Here is a 21,450-nt window from a genome sequence, read left to right on the forward strand (position 1 = left end):
CTACACCCTGACCCTCCCCTGTGCTGTCCCTCATCTGGGATGGAAGTAAAGCTTAGCAGATATCTTCCTCATGCTGGTCAGGGTTCTTGTCCAGCGAATAATGACGTAGAAGGAAAGATCTAGGGGCATCTGTGGAAGACAAGAGGTCTCCTCTTAGAGCCCCCTGGAGAAATATGAGGACAAAATCCCCAGCGGGCCTGGAAGCCCTGGACACTAACTGGCCTTATCTCTGTGTCCGTGACTTCCAGCTTTCTGTCGCTTCCTGAAGTTGTCCAGTGTCAGGCAAGGGTGGGGGAAAATATGTCCAAAGTTCTCCCTGCAGCCCTCAGTAAGCCCCAGGAGCCTGGGCCACGTGACTGTGGGGAGGACAGGCTGTCCTGGGAGGGAAGCCCTCTGGAGCAGGCTGTGAAGCCCTGGTCCTGCAGAAGGTCTCCACAAAGCCCTTTTGGTTCAGAAAGCGTCGGGCCTCTGCTTATTAGCATCCAGGAAGTGCTGCTGTGTGACTCTAAGTAAGCAAAGAGTGATAACTTCATCTCTGAGGACGTCACACTGCTGAATCAATGATAATAGCAAGGAGGGGGATACCCGATGAGTCCCCTCCAAAGGCCGTACTCACTCTGATGCTGACAGTGACCAAGAAGTGGGTACTTCATTTTGCTTTGTTTTGTTTGGTCTCTTGGTTACAGAGGACAAGCTAAGCGCGTCATCTCCTGCCCCCTACTTTAAGCCTGAGACATTATTGTTGTTAATAAATAAAGAGGCAGGCTTCCGCTGTTGCCCCTGCCTGCCTGAGATCATTTCCCCGCCATGGCATTTGAGCTGGCCTTAGGGGCACCCCTTAGACCTAAGGCTCAAGGGTCTTAAGTTTAAGGAACAAGTCTGAGAGTCTGAATTCAAGAATAGGGTTCTTATGCTCATGTGGGGATCAGGACAGCAGAATGAGCTGTGCAAAAATACCCAAGCTACCAACAAGATCCCCCACACAAGCAGCCCAGGCCAGCTCATCTTCACCTGCCTGTCACACAGCCGTACCCCTTCCGGAGACCTTACCCATTTCTTCTGTGGATGTTTTTTGTTTGTTTGTTTGTTTGTTTGTTTGGTTGGTTGGTTTTTTTGTTTTTTGTTTTTTGTTTTTTGTTTTTGTTTTTCGAGACAGGGTTCCTCTGTAGCTTTTGGAGGCTGTCCTGGACTAGCTCTGTAGACCAGGCTGGCCTGGAACTCACAGAGATCCACCTGCCTCTGCCTCCCGAGTGCTGGGATTACAGGAGTGCGCCACCACTGCCCGGCTCTGTGGATGTTTTTCCAATTCTTTCCCAGTTAACTTTTACCCTTTATATTTTTTTTCTAGAAAAGCATCTTCCTCGTTAGGTTTCAAAAATGCACATTCTTCTCCAATAACTCTAAAATTATCTTTGTGCTATCAACCCAGTTTTCAATGTAGGGTTTTTTAAATCTTCCTCTTGGCACCAATATCTGTGAGCAATGAATACCACTGCTCTTTCTGTTTTAAATGTGTGTAAAGGTGTGTGTGTGTGAGAGAGAATGTGTGTGAGTATGATGTGTGCATGTGGTATATGGACTTGTTCATATATGTGTGTGCATGTGTGTGTGTGTACAAGCTTGTGGAGGTCAGAGGTCAATTCTGTATGTCTGTCCTTGGTCATTCTCCACCTGGATTTTTTTGAGTCACAGACCCTAAAAGAAAGACAAAGAAAATACCCTAGATTGAAAACTGGGTTGATATCTTCAGTCAGGCTGCCTGGCCAGGGAACTCCAGGGGTTCTCTGGTCCCTGCCTTCTACCCCACCCAGCACTGGAGTTAGAGGTGTATTCTGCTGTGCCCAGATTTATATACTTGCATGGCAAGAAGTTTACCAACTGAGCCATCTTCCAGCCCTTCTACTGACCTTTTATCTCACCTTTAATCCCAAGCACTTGGGAGCAGAGGCAGGTGGGTCTCTATGAGTTTGAGGCCATCCTGGTCTGCAAAGCAAGTTCCAAGATAGACAGGGATATTACATGGAGAAATTCTGTCTCAAAAAACAAAACAAAAATAAATAATAAATATAACAAAAATAAGCCTGGTCTATCTAGTGAGTTCCAGGACAGCCAGAGCTGCATAGTGAGACCCTGTCTCAAATAAATAAAGGAAAATTAAAAAAACAGATAGTTTGGGTTTTAAATGTGTATATTACTATTTTTTCTATTTCTATTTACATTTATTTATTTGTATGTGTGCCTTTACCTATGAAGCCACCTTGTCAGCACCCAGTATTTCCTACCTCATCCATCAAAGCACAGTTTGGGCCACCTCCTATCATATCTATCTAGCATATCTCAGTTTTGTTGGTTTTCAACAAGTATGAATTCAAAGTTTGTCTTTCTTCTTTAAAATATAAAAAGCTATTTAGAATGCTTGTAACATTTGTGTGTTGATGCTTGTTTCCAAGGTTGCTACCCCTTTGTAATTCATTTTAAATTTCATTGCATTATACCTTGTTTGGAGAGAATATATTATTTCAGAATTATTGGTTATATTTCCCAGGGTTTTGTACTCTTATTTATCCTGGATTGCTGAGAGAGGATATTAATATATCTCACCGTGGTGATTTTGCCAAATGTTTCTGGGGGTCGTTTGGTGCCAGTTCTGACTAAGGATCCACAGGGAAGACTCTGGCCTTGTCCCTAAGCACGACTGAAGACCCCTGTGAGAATTTGTCTATGTTGTACCTCCTGTGGGCCTCCAGCAGGAAGGTACTGAGCACCGCCCTAAGCTCCTTCTGCTTTGTGTTCTAACCCAGCATATGCATCCCCACCCATTTGCTTCACAGAGGTCCTTGGCTCCTGGCCTCCTCTAGCTGAAGGGGACATGATTTCAGTCTTTGGGTTTTGTTTCTATGGCTTGTCAGCAGGTGCTACCACCTGTGATTCTGTGACAGCCATCGTTCTTCTGCTGAGACACACTGGAAAGTCTGGGGATTTATTTTTCCTGTGCCAGGCATCTTAAGACATAGCTCTTTCAGCAAACTGGCCTCTAAAAAAAAAAAAAAGAAAAAAGGCTTCCCACATGCTACCCAGCCCTTGTGATATACCCCTACGCCTGCATGTTCAGGGTAGTGGGGAAGGGCCCAGGAGAACTCATGCTACCTGAGTAGATGGAGCCACACGGACTAGGCCCAGAAACCCCTCCAAACATTCTTTATTGCAAACATGGGGTGTTTTCTGGGGAAATGGTGGGCAGAAGTGGGGTTACAGCTGTGGCAGGGGTGGGAGCCACCCTGAAGGCCACAGGGGGACAACCGCAAGAGGCGGGAGAGTATTTGGTGAATACTCATCACACACACACACACACACACACACACACACACACACACACACACAGGGCACACACTCAGGTCAACAACTAGACCAGAAGTTCTAGCCGGAGCAGTTAGGCCAAAAAGAAGAGATCAAAGGCACCCACGTGGCTAAAGGGGCAGTTGAAGTATTCTTTCTGAAGATGGCATGATCTTACATGTAGACAGACACTCGTAAAAGATGCGTCCAGACAGAAAACCACGATAGCCAATAAATGAGTTCAATGAAGCCAAGGAATATGATAGGAACATACAAATCTGTCCTATACCTCTACATCACGTAGAGAGAAAGTTAAGAAAGCCATTCCATGTACATAGTATCCACAAAATAAAATACTTGGGAGTGAATGTAACCAAGAAAGTTGAAGACTTACACACTGAGGACCACTAAACCATCGTTGATGGGGCTGGAAAGATGACTCAGCAGCTAAAGCCAGAGTTAAGATCCCAAGCACCCACGTAAATGCCATGTGTGGGTGTGGTGACTCTAGCTTCAGAAGGCAGAGACAAGGGACCCCGAGACAAGCTGGCTTATTGGTGAGCTCTGGATTGGATTGTGAGACTGCTTCAAAAAGAATAAGGAAGAGCCAGGCAGTGGTGGCACACGCCTGTAATCCCAGCACCCGGGAGGCAGAAGCAGGTGGATCTCTGTGAGTTCGAGGCCAGCCCGGGCTACTGAGCAAGTTTCAGGACAGGCTCCAAAGCTACACGGAGAAACTCTGATTCGAAAAACCAAAGGGGGCAAAAAAAAAGAACAAGGTAGAGAACAATTGATGATTCCCAACATAAGCCTTGGATTTCCACATCATGCCTACAGACACACCCACCCACATATACCCATACATATGAATACCCATACGTACATGCATGTGCAGCATATACACATATACATACTTATAAAAGAAGAAGAAAAAACACTGCTCAAAGAAATGGAAGACCCAAGGGAATGAAAAGACACTTGTAGTCATGGGTTGAAAGTCTTAATTAACACTGGGACTAGAGAGTGGGCCCAGCCGTTAAGAGCACTATTGTTCTTGCAGAGGACCCAGGTTCGATTCCCAGAACCCACCATGTCCCTGAAACCATCTCTAACTCTAGTCTCAAGGGCTCCTGTGACTTCTGGCCTCTGAGGGCACTGCCTGCACATGGTACACATACATACATTCAGGCTTAACACTTAGACATGGAAAACAATTAAACAAATCTAAATTATTTGAAAGCTTAATTTTGTTAGATGGCAATAGCCCTTGATTTGATATATAGGACAATGATTTCCATATCTAAATCCCAGTGGCCTTTAAAAAAAATGCAAACAGACAAGCTAATATTAAAATGCATATGGAGTTAGGCATGATGCCTCATTTCTAATCCCAGGGTTTCAGAGGCTGAAGCATGAGATTCTGACTCTCCATGAGACTCTCCATGAGTTCCAGGCCAGTCTGGACTACAGAGTGAAACCTTGTCTCAAAGGAATAAAATATATAGAATTGCAAGGGACTCTGAACAGTCAAAGCAGTCTTGAAAAAGAATAGTGTTGAAGGCCTTTTAGGTCCTGATCTCAAGACTTGCTACATACTTAGCCTAATGAAAACATTGTGGTATTGGTACAAGGCTGGACGTGCGAATGCATGGAATGGAACTGAGAATTTAGGTAAAATCTGTACATCTATGGAAATTGATTTTTTCCCCCCTGGCTTTTTGAGGCAGACCCTCATATAGCTCAGGCTGGCCTCAAACTTGCTATGTAGCCAAGCATGACCTTGAACTTCCGATTCTCTTGCTTCTAAGTGCTAGGGTCATGGATGAGAACCACCATGCCTAATTTATGCAGTGCATGCTAGGCTCACTCAGCTCGGAGGAAAGAAACTACAAATTAAACTTGATCAAATAGAGAAACTTTTGTGCATCAAAGTTCATCATTGAAAGCATGGAAAACAACCCAGAGAAAAAGGAAATGAAATAGTTATGGGTTTGTTTGTTTGTTTTTTTCCTGGGAGAGGGTTTCTGGGTGGTGTAACCCTGGCTGTCCTGGAACTTGTTCTGCAGACCACACTGGCCTTGAATTCAGGGATCCACCTGTCTCTGCCTCCTGAGTGCTGCAATTAAAGATGTGCAGCACCACTACACCTAGCTTGGTTTGGTGGTTCTTAAAATCTTCATCAAGACTTTTAAGTAGAAATTATATGACCCAGCAATCCCATGACTAAGTATACAGGCAAGATGACTGAAGACAGATGTTTGAATAAAAGAAACATCCCCCAAAATTTCCATAGCACTCTTCTTAATAAACTAAAAGTGGAGACAACTTGAATGCCCATCTTGAGTGAATGCCCATGATGGGCGAATAAAGACAAGGTGGCATATCCATGCGATAGAATATTACTCAGCTATAAAGTACATGAAGGCTGGGCGGTGGTGGTGCACACCTGTAATCCCAGCACTCGGGAGGCAAAGGCAGGCAGATCTCTGTGAGTTCGAGGCCAGCCTGGTCTACAGAGCTAGTCCAGGACAGGCTCCAAAGCTACAGAGAAACCCTGTCTCAAAAAACCAAAAAAATAAATAATAATAATAATAATAATAATAATAATAATAATAATAATAAAGTACATGAAGTATAGTTAAAGCATGAATGAACTTTGGAAACACTAAATTGATTGAAAGAAGCCATTCACAATGGTCACAGGCTAGAGAATATTATTTATAGGAATTACATAAAACATGGAAAATTCAGAGACTGAGAGACGAGAGGTTAAATTACCAGCGGCTGGGGAGGGAGGAATGAGATTTCTTATTGATATAAGCTTCCTCCTGCTGTGACACAATGTTCTGGAAATGGGTGGTGGTGGTGATGTTTGCAAGACATGGTGAATGTACTAAATACCACCAAATTGGACACTTGGAAATGATTCGAATGGTAAACTTTATGTTATATGCATTTTATCCATCATATACATACATACATACATACCTAGGGCATTATGGTTGCATGTCTCTTCCAGGTCTCCTTCCCCACCGAGCCCAGATGCCATGGAGTAATGCATGATGGTTAGGAGGGAGATGACCTGGGAAGTCTAGGGTCTGGGGGAGTGGAGGATGGGCACTTGAAGCCTGTCACAGTCTTGCCAAGCAACTTCAGCAGTCAGTGTTGAAATCCTGCTGAAGAGAGGCTGTGGGAGCTGCAGGCCTCCCAGGTTGGAGATGTTCTCTCTCGTGAGTGAGTGAGTGTGTGTGTGTGTGTGTGTGTGTGTGTGTGTGTGTGCGCGCGCGCACATTTCCTGTGACTAATGTGTGCTGGGGCTTGTCTGTCTTGGCTGCAGCTAGACTGAAGACAAGCTCTCCCCTGGTTTGGCAGGAAGCTTTTGAAGCTACTGCCAGGACATCTGCTTCGTCTTTCTTGGCAACAACAGGCACCCTGAGAGACAGATTCGGAGCTTGGAAGTAGGGAGGGCCGTGTTGTGTTTCTCCTTTTCTCTCATCGGACTTGAAGCGGAAGCTCCCTAGCCTCAGATTAGAGGGGTCACACGCAGGAAGCCTGAGTTACAGAGAAGTCAGCCCTGGGGTACGGAAATGAGGGGACTGGAGATGGGGCTGGGGGGACATGTAGACTTCTGGCTCAGACAAACTGGGTTAGATTCCCAGTATGCCACTGTCATAATAGCATATGTGAAGTTGCTGTATAGAAAAGGAAAACATCTCCAGCGGGTGAACATTGGGATTCTGAGAGAGAATACCCCGGAAACATGAACAGAGTTGAGTGTGCTGGAGGGGATTGGGAAAAGAACCCTGGGGCCTCCAGAAGAGTATCCTAGAGAGACCACCATAGTCAAGCGCTCTGTCCGTGTGTCCTCAGCCTCACTAACTTTATAACTAAGGCCTCCAGACTCAGAGTCATCTGGTCAGACTTTAAAGGCACTTGCTGATTCAGGGGCCCAGAAAAGTCGGACGCAAGAGCGTAGACTAAACACCTACTGCCGCTCCAGCGAAGGCCCAAGCACTTAAGGTCGCTGATGTGTGGATAGCCACCTCAATACCATTCACGGGCCTCCTGTGGAACAGGGACAGCTCCTGCCTACCTCTCTGAGGCTTTCACTCCCATAAACTTTGTGCATTGCTATTTGATTTTTAAAAATTTGTCAGAGGGATTCATGTGTCAAGGGTGTGTGTGTGTGTGTGTGTGTGTGTGTGTGTGTGTGTGTGTGTGTGTGAAGGTCAGAGGACAGCTTGCTAGAGTGCTCTCTCCTTCCACTGTGTGGATGGATACTGGGAATTGAGGTCAGTCTTAGCATCAAGCTCTAAACCATCTCTCAGGCCTCCTACATTGCTATTTAAATAATAGCAAGACCAATAATAGTTCATTCCTATAAAGGGAATCTACTAGCCCCGCTTATATAGAACACCTTCTGAGGACAGGGGCCTTAGAGAGACTTGTCTTTGTCTGTTTTCTGCTGCTATAACAAAGTACTTGAGGCTGGGTAGTTTATAAAGAGTAAATGTTTATTTGGTTATTAGTTCTGGAGGCTGGAAAGTATAAGGGCATTCAGTGTGTCATCTGCTAGGCATCTGGCCTTGAGGACATGGGGCATCACATGGTGAGACAGAGCAAGCATGCCAGCTCACGGTTCCTTCTCCTCATAAAGCCACTAAGGTTATCATAGGGGCCCCACCCTCATGACCTCTCATAGTGTTAACTAGCTCCCAAAGGCTTCAGCTCCAGATATCATTAACATACAAATTTGAGGGACTGGATTTCCTTCTAACGTGTGTGTGTGTGTGTGTGTGTGTGTGTGTGTGTGTGTGTGTGTGTGGCCAAACTGCCAGCCATGCTTCTCCGTGGCTTGCTGCCAGCTCCACACTGTCCAAGAGAGCAAGAAGACACACACACACACACACACACACACACACACACACACACACACACACTGTAGCAGGAATCTTGAAAGGTTCTTAAAATAAAATAAAATCAAACCTGAGCCAGGTATTGGGGTGAATGCTGGAAGATCAGAGAAGCAGAACAAGCCATAGCTACTTCACCTGGCCAGCTTCTCAGCTGATCCTGTTTCCTCAGACTGGAGGCCTCTGTGTCCTTATCCAAATGAATCTCAGCTGAACTGCTGCTCCAAAGCCTAAAAGCTTAACCAGCCAAAAGCTTCTAGTTTCTGGTCCTCACACCTTATATACCTTTCTGTTTTCTACCATCACTCCCTGGGATTAAAGGTGTGAGTCACCATGCTTGGCTGTATTCTTGAACAGATGGATTTCTGCCTCTGGAATGCTAGGATTAAAGGTGTGTGCTATCCTCTATGTTTAATATATTGGCTGTTCTGTCTCTGAATACAGAATACAATACCACCACAACACACACTTTTTATCAGGTCACGTTTCTCCAGGGAAGACCATGCCCATTGGGACAAGCCACCCCTTACAATTGGCTAGCAGGCCCGCATCAATGATTCCCACAACATTCCTGAGTGTCACTCACTCATCAAGTGCCATCCACCTTGTTTTGGTTTTGAGACAGTGTCTCTCACTGTCCTGGAACTTGCTGACTGGCCAACAAGCCCCAGGCATCCACCATTCTCTGCCTCTCCAGCTCTGGGATTGCCAAGAGCACAGCACCACGCCCAGACTTTCTTAACGTTCTGGGGATCGGACTCAGATCCTCACGCTTATGCTGGAAGCATTTTACAAACTGTGCCATCATGTGAACTCCAGGGGACACATTCAAACCATAGCATGCCTTTCAGGACACACCCTTCAGTTCCTAAGGTGTGCTCACACCTCCAGATCCCCACAAGCACGCTGTGCCTCAGGTGTCACTGTCTCCCGAGGAAGGACATGCAGTGATTGTCTGAGAATGTTGCACTATGGGTTTGGGCAGTTTGGACTAGGTGATTGAGCTGGAGATTGAACCGGCTTAGGATCATACCTGAGTTCCCATCCTCATCCCCAGCCTTCTAGGTGGGCCAAATAGGATGAGTACCAGGTGTTTTGCTTTACCTTTCTTCTCTCTCTCTCTCTCTCTCTCTCTCTCTCTCTTTCTCCCTCTCTCTCTCAATCTCTCTCTTTTCCCCAAGACAAGGTTTGTGTTTGTATCCCTGGCTGTCCTGGAACTCACTCTGTAGACCAGGCTGGCCTGGAACTCAACAATCTGCCTCTCTCTCTGCTTCCCAAGTGCCAGGATTAAAGGTGTGTGCCACCACACCCAGCTACCAGGTGCTTTATCAGGATATACTTTGCACACCATACAGCACACCTGTGTGAACTGTACAACTCAACAGGTTTTATTCCATTCACAGACTACACAACCGCCACGACCAATTTTAGACTATCCATCCATCACCTCAGAAAGAAAGCCCAAGTCGGGTGTAGTAATACAAACCTGTAATCCCAATGCTCTGGAGCCAGGGGCATGAGGCCCATGAGCTTGAGGCCAGCGTGGGTTACATGCTGAGAACTGTCTCAAAAAGAAAGAGCGGAGGAAGGACCCGAGAGGACAAGGGAGCGAGAAGGGTGAGAGACTGAGTCCACAGTACTTAGCTGTCTATCATACTTCAACCCCCATCTTCAAAGCTCTGGATGGATGCTTTCTGTTTTATGCCCCTCTGGACATTTCCTGCAAACAGAATGGTGTTTACACATGGCCTTTTGGTAATCCCAACTTCGTCCACATCACATACAGGTCTCAAGATCCATCTAGCTGCAGCATTATCTATAAGAGCTTTATTCCTTCCTGTGACCTAATATTATTCCTTCCTATGGATGGCTCACGTTTTTTGTCCAGCCATTCTTCAGTTGTTGGGTTGTTTCACCTATTGGCTCTTCATTTTTTATTTTGATTTCAGTCTTAGTTTGGTTTTGGTTTTGGTTTTTCAAGACAGGGTTTCTCTGTATAGCCCTGACTGTCCTGGAACTCACTTTGTAGACCCCGCTGGCCAGGAAATCATTGATCCACCTGCCTCTGACTCTGCAAGCCCAGCTCCTATTGGCTCTTATAAATAATGCTGTTGATGAGATTTGTGTGCATTTATGCTTTCATTTTTCATGGTCCTAGAAGAGGAATTGCTGGGGAATGCAGCGACTCCATGTTGAATGTTTGGAGGACTTGGCACACCATTTTCTGAGGTGCACCATTCAACATTCCCACCAAAGAAGCCCAAAAGTTCCCATCTGTCCCCTCCTGGCACTAGCCGCTGTCTGTCTTTTGATCTTAGATACACCTCAATGAAGTGTACTCATTGTGGCTTTGGTTGACTTCTAAGAGCTAGTGATGTTGACTGTCTTCTCATATGAATATTATTAGATACTTGCCTATCATCTTTGGAAAAACATCTGTTTAAATCTCATACCCATTTTTTAATTGGATTATGTGTCCTTTTAGTTTGAGTTAGTGTTCCTTGTGTGTATTATATATAAATCCTTGATCAGGATTTGCAAATATTTGTTCCCATTGTGTGGGCTCTCTTTACACTTTCTTCATGGTGTCCTTTGAAAACCAAAAGACTTAACTTCATATTACTTTTGTGTGTAGAACTTTTCATTTATTATTCTTGGACAACTTTATACATGTATATAATAGAGTTTGGTCATGTTCACCCTAAATTAGCCCCATTACCCCTCTTCCATTCCCATTGAACCCATTATTTTTTCCAACAAGTTTCCACTTCTATTTTCATGTCTCTCGTGTGTGTGTGTGTGTGTGTGTGTGTGTGTGTGTGTGTGTGTGTGTATGTGTGTGTGTGGTGTCTTTACGTTTAACTAAGGTTGCTTGTATTAGCATGTATGGGGCTTCCTCACTTAACCAAAGGCAGCTTAGCAATGACTACAGCACCAGAGAAAGTTACTCTCTACCCCAAAACAGCCATTTACCACCAATAGCCCCTGAAAGAGAGACTGGACCCTACCACCCTTCCCCCACTGATGGAAGGCCGATGGCCCAATCTTGTTTGTTTGTTTGTTTTTTGAGACAGGGTTTCTCTGTGTCGTTTTGGTGCCTGTCCTGGATCTTGCTCTGTAGACCAGGCTGGCCTGGAACTCACAGAGATCCGCCTGGCTCTGCCTCCCGAGTGCTGGGATTAAAGGTGTGCGCCACCACTGCAGGGCTTTGATGGCCCAATCTTGTATGAGTCTAATGCAGGTAACTACAACTGTTTGGTTCTTGAGTGCGATGCCCACGGCACTTCTGGAAAACAGCATTTCACGGCACTCTTTCCCCCCCTCTGCCTGTTACATTCTTTCCCCCTCTTCTTTTGCAGTGGACCTTGAATTCTTGGAGAGGGTGATACCGATGTCCTGTTTAGGGCTGAGCCCTCACTAGTGACTTGCTCTCGGTCCAAAATGTTTTCAGTTTTGGTACACTTATCCCATCTTTTTTTCCTTTACAAGCTGCTTGCTTTTAGAATCATGGACTGTCCAGATTTTTTAAAGTAATATTTGGTATAAATTCACACTGAAACAATCACTGGATTTAAGAAGGAAAAAAAAAAAACCTACTGAAAGAGAAGTTTGAGGGATTTGAGAACCTAGCCAAGAACCATTGCTTTTGCAAGCCCAGGCATTTAAAACATCCGTTCATTATATTCTACTTCATTCCAGAGATAACTTGATGCCACTTTAAACACATCAGGTGAAACAAAACACCACAAATACAGAATCATGAGCTAGGCATAGTGGTTCCTACCTGTAATCCCTTGCACTCACGATGCTGGAGCGGGAGGGTCAGCTTAAAGCCAGCCTTGGCTGTATACCAGACCATGCCTCAACAACAACCAAGAATTCTGGGCAAACTGAAAGCAGTCATCTAAGATAATCTGGAGCAGGAAGTCAAATTATATACACAGAGATTCCACGGGACCCATACATAGAAACAAATCCATGATTTAGAGGAGTCATCACTTTCTCTGGCACAGAGGCCAGAAATGCATCTCCTCCCTGTCTCCTCTTAAAGCAAACATGCATTTGGATTGACCAGCTAAAAGAGAGCATGCATGTAAGGTCTGTGATGATCTATTGTTTCACAGCCCATTTCCAGGGATGTCCCTTATTATAGTCATCTTTTAAAAAAATTAAATAAGGCCTGGGGGTATATATCGGTGGTAGATTATGTGCTTAGCACATATGTGGCTCTCTGACGTTGCTCTCCAGCACCAAAAATGTAAAAATTAATTACACAGAACCCACAGATCTGAGCACCCTGCTTCCCTTAATGAAGCTCCTCAGTACTTCTCAGCCGCTGTTAGCATAAAATGCAATAGCATTTCATGTCTGTAACATGACTTTCTTGGTATTCCATGGTCTAGCTCCTGTCCCGAAAGAGTCATGGCCTCCACTCCACCTTGGGTCTCAGCTGGGAGGTGGGTGCCTTCACTTCAAAGCCCCCAGACCCGTGTTCTCTTACTTTATACATTGTATCAAGTAGATGTGTGTTTTCTAAAAAGATGGCAAATGAGACACAGTAGACTGGAAAAAGTGGGAAAGAATAGCAACAGGTTTGGAATGTTGAGACTCACACTCTGTTTGCAGAAGACTGCAACCTTATTGTTTAATTAATTTATTTGTTTTTGTGTGGGGGTGTTTTTCTTGTATGTCTGTGCACCACATGTGTACCTGATGCCTGCTAAGGCTGGAAAAGGGTGTGGGAGCCCCTCTGGGAGTTACAGACAGTTGTGAGCCACCATGTGGGCGTTGGGAATTGAACCGGGATCCTGTGGAAGAACAGCCAGTTCCCTAAACCACTAAGGTAGCTCTCAAGCCCCCAAACTGCAAATTTATAAAGAGCAAACCTATGTGCTCAGTAAGTCAAGTCATCCTGGGCCGTTTAATGTCGTCACAAATCGTTCTTCTCATCCAGTGGCCCTGAGAGCCACATGTTCTGTGATACAGTCAGAATTGGATCCTTCATCATGATAAAGCTTATAATAAGCTATTTTATAATACTCTATGATCAGGCATAAGACAGCAGAGCTGTTTAGGATAATATGCTTACACAGTCATTCCTCATTATCCAACCGGTTTAGCTCCACGATCTCTCTGGAACTCCAGTGCCAGGATGCTTAAGTCCCTCCAAGTGGCCGAGTAGCATAACCTATGTAATCCTCCTATATACTTTAAATTGCCTCTTTACTTATAAAAACTAGTACATTGTAAATACCATACAACTAGTTCTTAATTGTTCTATATTGCTGGAGAAACAATGACAAGGAAAAGCCTATACTTATCCACTAAGGTCATGTTTCCCCCTAGACATAGTTTCTGGTTGCTTGAATCTGTGATGGCCGAGAGCCAACTGGACACTGTCAATGTGAACATTAATTTTTAAAAACATTATATATATATATATATATATATATATATATATATATATATAAAATGTCATGGTGCACGTGCGGAGAGGTCAGAGGGTAACTTTCAGGAGTTGCTTCATGCCTTCCCACCTTCCCACTTGCTTTTGAGGTAGGGTCTCTCTTGTTCCTACTCCAGGCTGGCTGGTCTATGAGCTCCTAAGCGCTCCACCTGTCTTGTCTCCTGCCTTGCTGTGGGGATGCTGGGATGGCAGGGGCACACCACCGCATCTGACTCTTTAGGTGATCAGCCTTGTACAGCGAGCGCTTTCATCCAGCCAACCATCTTGCCAGCCTAATAAAATCCTCTTAAAAGTATTAGTACTTGAATCAATAAAAATTGAGACCAACATCTTGACTTTTCAAAACAGGACCTTTTTGTGAGTTTCGCGAACGGAAACGGAACTCCAGAGGAAAAGAATGGCAGCTTCTAGTTCTCTGCACCAATTTGTAAGGAACTAAGTTTTTGTAAAATACAGGAGAAGGCTGCCGGGCAGTGGTGGCACACACCTTCAGACCCAGCACTCAGAGGCAGAGGCAGGTGGATCTTGGAGTTTGAGGCCAGACTCACACACACATATATACACAAACAAGAAAATGACTGAGGAGATAGCTTGTCCAGTAAATGCTGATAGAGCAAGCATGAGCACCCAGGCTTGATCTCCAAGAACACTTGTGAAAAAGGCCAGATGCTCCTGTGATCCCAGGTACTGGGGGGATGAGAACTAGAGGGTCCCCGGGGCTTGTTGACCAGGCACTCTAGCCAAATTCTGAGCCCTAGGCTTACTGAGAGACTCTGCCTCAAAAACTAAGGTAGGATGGGGCTGGAGCAGTGGTCCAGCAGTTAAGAGGGCTTAGTACTCTCTCAGAAGAACCAAGGTGAAAGTTCCCAGCACCCACATCAGGCAGCTCACAACCACTATAACTCCAGCTCTAGGGAAGTCCAAAGCCACTGACCTCAGGCATCTTTGCTCACACGCACATACACACACAAACACACATATGCATACACATAACTATAAAATAAATGTCAAATAAGATAGGGAGTCATTTAAGGAACATCCCCACTGTCAACCTGGCCTCTCCATGCATACAAGTACACACAAGAAAGAAAAGAGAGGTACGTGTTCATTACAGAAAACACAGATGAAGAATATTATACATCGTCTCAGATTCAACTACTGCTAACAAATTTGAAGTGATTTTAGACTTTACTGTATGTCTTTTTTTTTTTTTTTTACAAAAACATTGTCGTATGATACATGAACTTGTTTTCACACATCATGAGGAGTTTAATGAATGCAATCGATGCTGTCATTTGAAGCCTGTGCTCAGGAAATGGCCGCTCATTTGGTATTCGGGTTATTTCTATTTGTTTTTTGTCCTTTTCTGAGTCGAGGTACCATGGTGACTTTGGGGACCACGCTGGGAACATTCTCTTCAGTTTGCCAGGTTCTCTGTGACTTGAAAGCATGATGCATCTTCTGGTAGAGCCCTCGTGGCTTGTCATAATGGCACTTTGTGGCTTTAATGAGAACAGGGCTCTATTAATCCCTCTTTGTTTGACCTCAGCCAACCTCGCCCTCTGTGGAAGGGGGATTCCTAAGCCCTCGGGGCCTATTTGAGCTGTTGTCATAGTGACCGGTGCAGGATGGGGGCAGGGTCACTAGGCCAATATCCCTAACCAGACCAACTCCGTCTTAATGACACCCTCAAACCACGGCTGCTCAGCGGCTGGTATGACAAACCAAGCCGTAGGGGCCACATAGGGTCTGACAGCACTGAGGCTGGGGCACCCGGAAGCTCTCTGTGGCCTGGTATAACTTGTCCCATAAGGAAGCTTAACTTGACTTTGGGACAAACAAAAGGGTGTGAAGTCACCATTGCCCACGGCCTTAGAGCTATACCCATACCGACACTGGTGATCCAATACCCTGTGAGCTTCTGAGACACTGTCTCTGAAACGCTCTTTCATGTCAACAGCAGATGGATGTTCACAAGGAGCCTGCGCAGATCTTTGTTGTGGTCTCTGAGTGAGATGGGAAAGACAGGGAAACTAAGACTCATGAAATGAGTTGATTCCAAACCAGTCAGCAGTTAAGAAGCATAGTCTAAACCCAGAACTCTTCCTTCACCAACACACACACATTTCTGGGAAGGACCATGTTTGGACTCTGTTTAAAAGCAGTTAGTATTTTTACTGGAAGTTCTTTCCGTCTGATCTTTAAGAAAAAAGGTGTGTGTGTGTGTGTGTGTGTGTGTGTGTGTGTGTGTGTGTGTGTTATGTTGCGCAAGTTGTCCATAAGTATATTTTCCTTGAGGGGAAATAAGAAAGAAAGAAAAAGAAAAAAAGAAAAAGAAAAAGGCTAAACTTGCTGGCTTCTTCTGACAGTCCCAGCACCCTCCCTTTCCAGACAGAAGCCTGACTTGGACCGTGTCCAAATCTGATTGTAAGTCATCTAAATCTCATTTGCTTGACTCAAGTGGCCTGGATGATTGGGGTGACGCAAATCTGTGTCCCCAGCTGGGCCCGAGCCCAGGCAGCTCACTGGGTTGTGGGTGTCCCTTTGGCTGCCTGAGGTCAGTAGTGCTGCCAGCAAGGGATGTCCTTCCCTGCCCCCGGGGGTGGCTGCAAGAGAGGGATGTGTGGAGCTCCTATGGCGTGTCCTCGCTCAGCCTCGAGCCCTGACAGGCCTTCCATCTTCTTGCCCTGGCTGTGGTTTCAGAATCCCAACAGCCTCTGCCTGGACCGGATGCCAGGAGTTTGGACAGATAAACAGAGATGCCTTCACTAGGTTTAGCAGCCTCTTCAGCAAGCCTCAGAACCCCTGGGACGGTGATGAGACCTTTGGTTCCAGGCTTAATATCTAGTTCCACACCAGCTCAATGTGCCCTTCTGGTCACTCTCTCTCCACCCTGTTTTCCTGGTTTCCTGATCCCTCTGTCCCCTCACCAGAGAGACACTCCGTTGGCCATCTTTAAACCTCTGAAAGAAAAAGAGGAACGTTTCCAAGAAGAATTTAAAGAGCATGATGATCAGGGAAATGAATCCAAATGGTATTAATTCCGACAGGTCACAGAAGGAGGTTTCCTGGTATAGCAAATGAGTGCCACACCCACACGTCAAGGTGCTGAACTTCCTGGCTAGGTCACTACGTCACTCCCAGACGAGGCCTGGCATTAAGCTACCTGAAGAGCTGCTCCCCACCCAGCCCTCTGGCCAGAGAACAGTCATAGAAGACCAGGGGAATCCTGGAGATACAGATAAGGATTCACCTTTTAGGAAAGGGAAAGCTCTTAAATCCACGTACTCCTAATCTCAGAATAGACTGCCATATCATGCTCTAGATTCCCGAACATCTGTGACCTGTAAAATCAGTTAAGACGGCTTCCCCAGGTGAGGGATCCTCTTGGCAGGACATCCATGGTCCATGGAATCCCTAAGGTTCCTGTCACTTACTTTCCATCTTCTCTCTTTAAAATTAACTTTCGTCTCTGACAGCCGTGGGGAAAAAAGGTTGGCAGTATAGTGGTGTCCCAGCAAATTGGTGATGGATCTGGGTCACGTGGAAATCCATCCAGGATGCTAAACCTACACAAGACCTTCCTTAGCCCCCCAAACATAAACTGTAAAGTTGGGGCAAAATTAGAAGTACTGGGGACGTGTTACTTGTGTAGGGCTGCTGGGGACTGGGTCCAGTGACCCAGGAAGTGACCTTTGGCTCCAGAGTCAAGGAACACATGTCTATGTTTTACTGGGCAGTAGTTGACAGCCTCACCCTGTTCCTGACTGTAAACTCTTATGTTCCAGTCATAAATATGAGGGAGCCTATGGTAGTGGTCTGGGTCAAGATGGGTACCTTCAGTCTCATGGCCCAAGTCTGTCCTGGCCCTCCAGAGGGGACTGATTACAGTTGGCTCCAGCTCAAGCCTCTTTATGTGGCCTTCAAGGAAGCCCTGAGCTGGGTCCTAAACACACACATGCAGTCCAAATCTCACCAAAGGTCCCAAGAGGAAAAGCTATGGAGACCCAGCCCAGGGATTGAAGAGATTATTAAAAAAAAAAAAAAAAAAAAAAAAGACACTGGGACCCAAAATAACATCAAAGTTGTTTAAAACAAAGGCTGGAGAGGTAAAGAGAGTACAGGAAGGGGAGGAAGTGACCATTCTGCCACCCCTGCCACTACCCATAGGGCTAAATATCTCAGCCCTTCCAGACTGCAATAAAAAAAAAAATTACTGTAGACCAGATGGTTTATGTAGAGCAAAAATTTGTTCTTCACGGTTCCAGAAGCTAGAGTCCAAGTTCAAGGCACCACTGGAGAGGTGCCTGGACCTACTGTCTGGTCATAGATGGAGTCTTCTTACTGGGTCTTTTTGTTGTGAAAGGGGTCAGGTGGTCTCTGGGGCCTCTTTATAAAGACAGGAATCCCCTCCCAAAGTCCCCAATATCTAGTACATAAATTCATGGAACACAAAGACTTAGGCCATTGTAGAAGCTTCCCAGAGGAAGTGATATTTTACGTAGAATCTTAGAAGTTGACTAGGAGTCTTCTCATGGGGAAAAATAAAATGAGGGGCCACTCCAAGATGACAGAGGAGCTGCTATCACAATACAAGAGAGCCAGGCAGAAGCAGTGTGTGTGTGTGTGTGTGTGTGTGTGTGTGTGTGTGTGTGTGTGTGTGTGTTGATGATGATGATGATGATGATGGTGATGGTGGTGGTTGTCAGAGGACCACACACAGGAGTCAGTCCTCTCCTCCCACCATATCGACTCCAGGGTTTGAACTAAACTCAGGTTATCAGGCTTAGAGTGCCTTTACCAACTGAGCCAACCCAGCAACTGATCACAGTTTTAAAGGTAAGAATGTTCAAGAAGTCTAGGATTGGTGGAAGTGCTTCAAGATCCCAAAAGGGACGGGAAAAGAATGCTGGGTTTCATATCATCCAGGCTCCCACACAAAAAGGCTCTAGAACCAAGATGTTAAGTACATCGGGGGGGGGGGGGGGGGAGCAGAGTGAGCATGTCAGAGTTCATAGTAATTGTCTATGCCTTCGCCAGGCAATGGCATCTCCTTGCCAGTCGGAGGTTATCTGAGCCATAGGTTTCCTCACCTGGCCAAGCCTGAAAGGAGCTTATAGATCAAGTCACGCCTCTGCCTGGCCGGGGACTTTGAGGACAGTCCCTCCAGCAGCTTCCTTGGCTTTGAAGTTAGTGCACTGTCTGGTTTGTGTCTATGTTTCAGAGCAGTCAGAGAATCAAAAGCACGGGTGTAAAATGGAGTAGTGTACAGCCAAGCTGGGAAGGACCACATGGCCCTAGGCAAGCCCAGCAAGCAGGTGAGGACCAGGTACAGAGTCAGTGGTTGCCATAGACACAGCTCAAGCATTCCTTCCTTCTCCCTCTTTGCTTAACTGACTCTTCTGTGACCATAGGAGGAAGGAGGAGGAGAGGGAGGAGGAGGAGGAGGAGGGGGAGGAGGAGGAGGAGGAAGAGGAGGAGGAGGAAGAGGAGGAAGAGGAGGAAGAGGAGGAAGGCTTTGAGAGAGTAGCTGGTGTGGAACCAGGGATGTAATACACAGGGCATTTTTGTGTAAATTACACAGAGGTACTGAGGCAGGAGAGAAAGATGAACTATTATTACAAGGGCACAGGAAAAGAAAGGGGTCTCTCACACCAGAGTGTGGTTAAAACCTCTTGCCTGCTGATAATCAAAAATCCAGTCACCATTAACCTTTGCTTAAGGCCTTCCTCCTTTCCTAACTATGAATACCTGTAATTTTCTAGGGACCTCACCAGAAAAGTGACCTAATACAATCAAAGGACACACCCTAAACAACCTTGTGCAACCCTGGTGGCTCCTGGCTGTACCTGAGCAGATTTACAGTCCCATCCAACATACCTTTGAACCACCCTCTAATCTCATTTGTTAGAAAGTCACAGAGAGTTTCTTAGCAACCCATTCAGATGTAAACTGTGAGCCACCGACGTGGTGTGTACGCCTCCTCCTAAGACAGTTTAACGTGACTACCCTTGGAAAGAAGATACCCACATTGGCGTGTGTCTTGTTCTTTTCCAAGGCTTCTCTGTCTTTCTTTCAACCTCGTGATCTACAGTTCCAGGCTGGGGTTTTCTTTCCCAGGCTGCCAAAGCACTTGTTCCTCTGTTCATGGAAGAGGTGTGGTGGGCTTTGTGTCTGACGGGAAGAGGTCCTCTGTCTCAATGCTTGTACCCCTCCCCCACACTCCTATGTTGAAATCCTTATCCCACTCGAGATAAGGATATTGGAAGGCAGGACTCTTCTAAAAAGAACATGTCATCATGGCACAGCCCAGGACCATGACGGGAACTAGTGTGATCACACACGGGGACAGAGAGAACTTCTAACCCCTGTCGTTGTAACAGTGACCCAGAGACCAGGCCTTCATCAGATCTTAATCCAACAGTACCTTGACCAAGGCAGTACTTCCCTGCCTCCAGAACTGTGAGAAATCCATTTCAATTGCTATTAGCCCCCAGTGTATGGTAGTTGGCTGTGGAAGGGATTAAGACAGGAGCCCTCAGGCCCATACAGTTTCAGCAGATGCTTGGGCAACCCCAGCAAGCACCTGGCCTTCTTGATCCAAGCTTAAGGCCCCACCAGCAAGCACCATAGTCACACAGGGAACAAAACTCAAGACAATACTACTAACTGTCCTATGACCTCAGCCTTCGACCTAAGGAAAAAGCAGGCTCCTGTAGTAGGAATCTTAAAAGGTCTTATTAATGAAACTCAAACCCGAGGCCAATTATTGGGGTGATTGCTGGGAGATCAGAGAAGCAGAACAAGCCACAGCTGTCTCACCTTGCTAGTTCCTCAGGTGATCCTGTTTCCTCAGCCTGGAAGCTTCTGAGTCCTCCTCCACATGAATCTCAGCTGAACTGTGTTGCTCCAAAGCCTGAACGCTTAACCAACCAAATGCTTAACCAACTACATGCTTTACTCCTCTAGTTCCTGGTCCTCAGGCCTTATATACCTTTCTCTTTCTGCCCCCACTCCCTGGGATTAAAGGTTGGGTTTCTGGGATTAAAGGCATGGGTCACCAAGCTTAGCTGTTTCTAAAGTGGCCTTGAACACACAGAGATCCATCTGGCTCTGCCTCTCAAGTGCTGGGATTAAAGGTGTGTACCACTACTGCCCAACTTCTGTTATGGCTTGCTCTGACCCATTTTCTAGCCACCATTTTTGGCTTTGTTCTAGTGGCTGTCTGTTCTCTGACCCCAGATAAATTTATTTCAGGGAAAACACAATATTTGGGGGAACACAATACCACCACAGGCTCCTGCTAGGTCATGAGGTTCTTCCTAGCCAACAGCCCACTCTTATGACCTCAGAATCTCCTGAACTTAACAAGGATTTTTTTTTCCAGAGCTGAGGACCGAACCCAGGGCCCCTACCATTGAGCTAAATCCCCAACCCCTTAACAAGGATTTTTGATGCTACCAGTTTTCCTGCCATCAATCACTCCTAGACTCCCACAGTCTATACCCCAGAGTGCCCTCACACCCAAGCTCTCACACTCCTTGCCTGTACCCATAGCAGACATCACTAATAGACCACTGTACTTCTTTCCTGTAACAGCTGGACTAAACCTTGATCAGAATCCTTAGCAACTCGGTGCTCTAGGAGGCTGTAGTAGAGCTGGCTGAGTCCATATGTAAGAGGTGACTTATTTTAGCTAGCCCTGATATAATGGGTTGCCCCAGTTTAGCGACA

Source organism: Onychomys torridus, chromosome 21 (assembly GCF_903995425.1).
Source record: "Onychomys torridus chromosome 21, mOncTor1.1, whole genome shotgun sequence".
NCBI classification, from domain to species: Eukaryota; Metazoa; Chordata; class Mammalia; order Rodentia; family Cricetidae; genus Onychomys; species Onychomys torridus.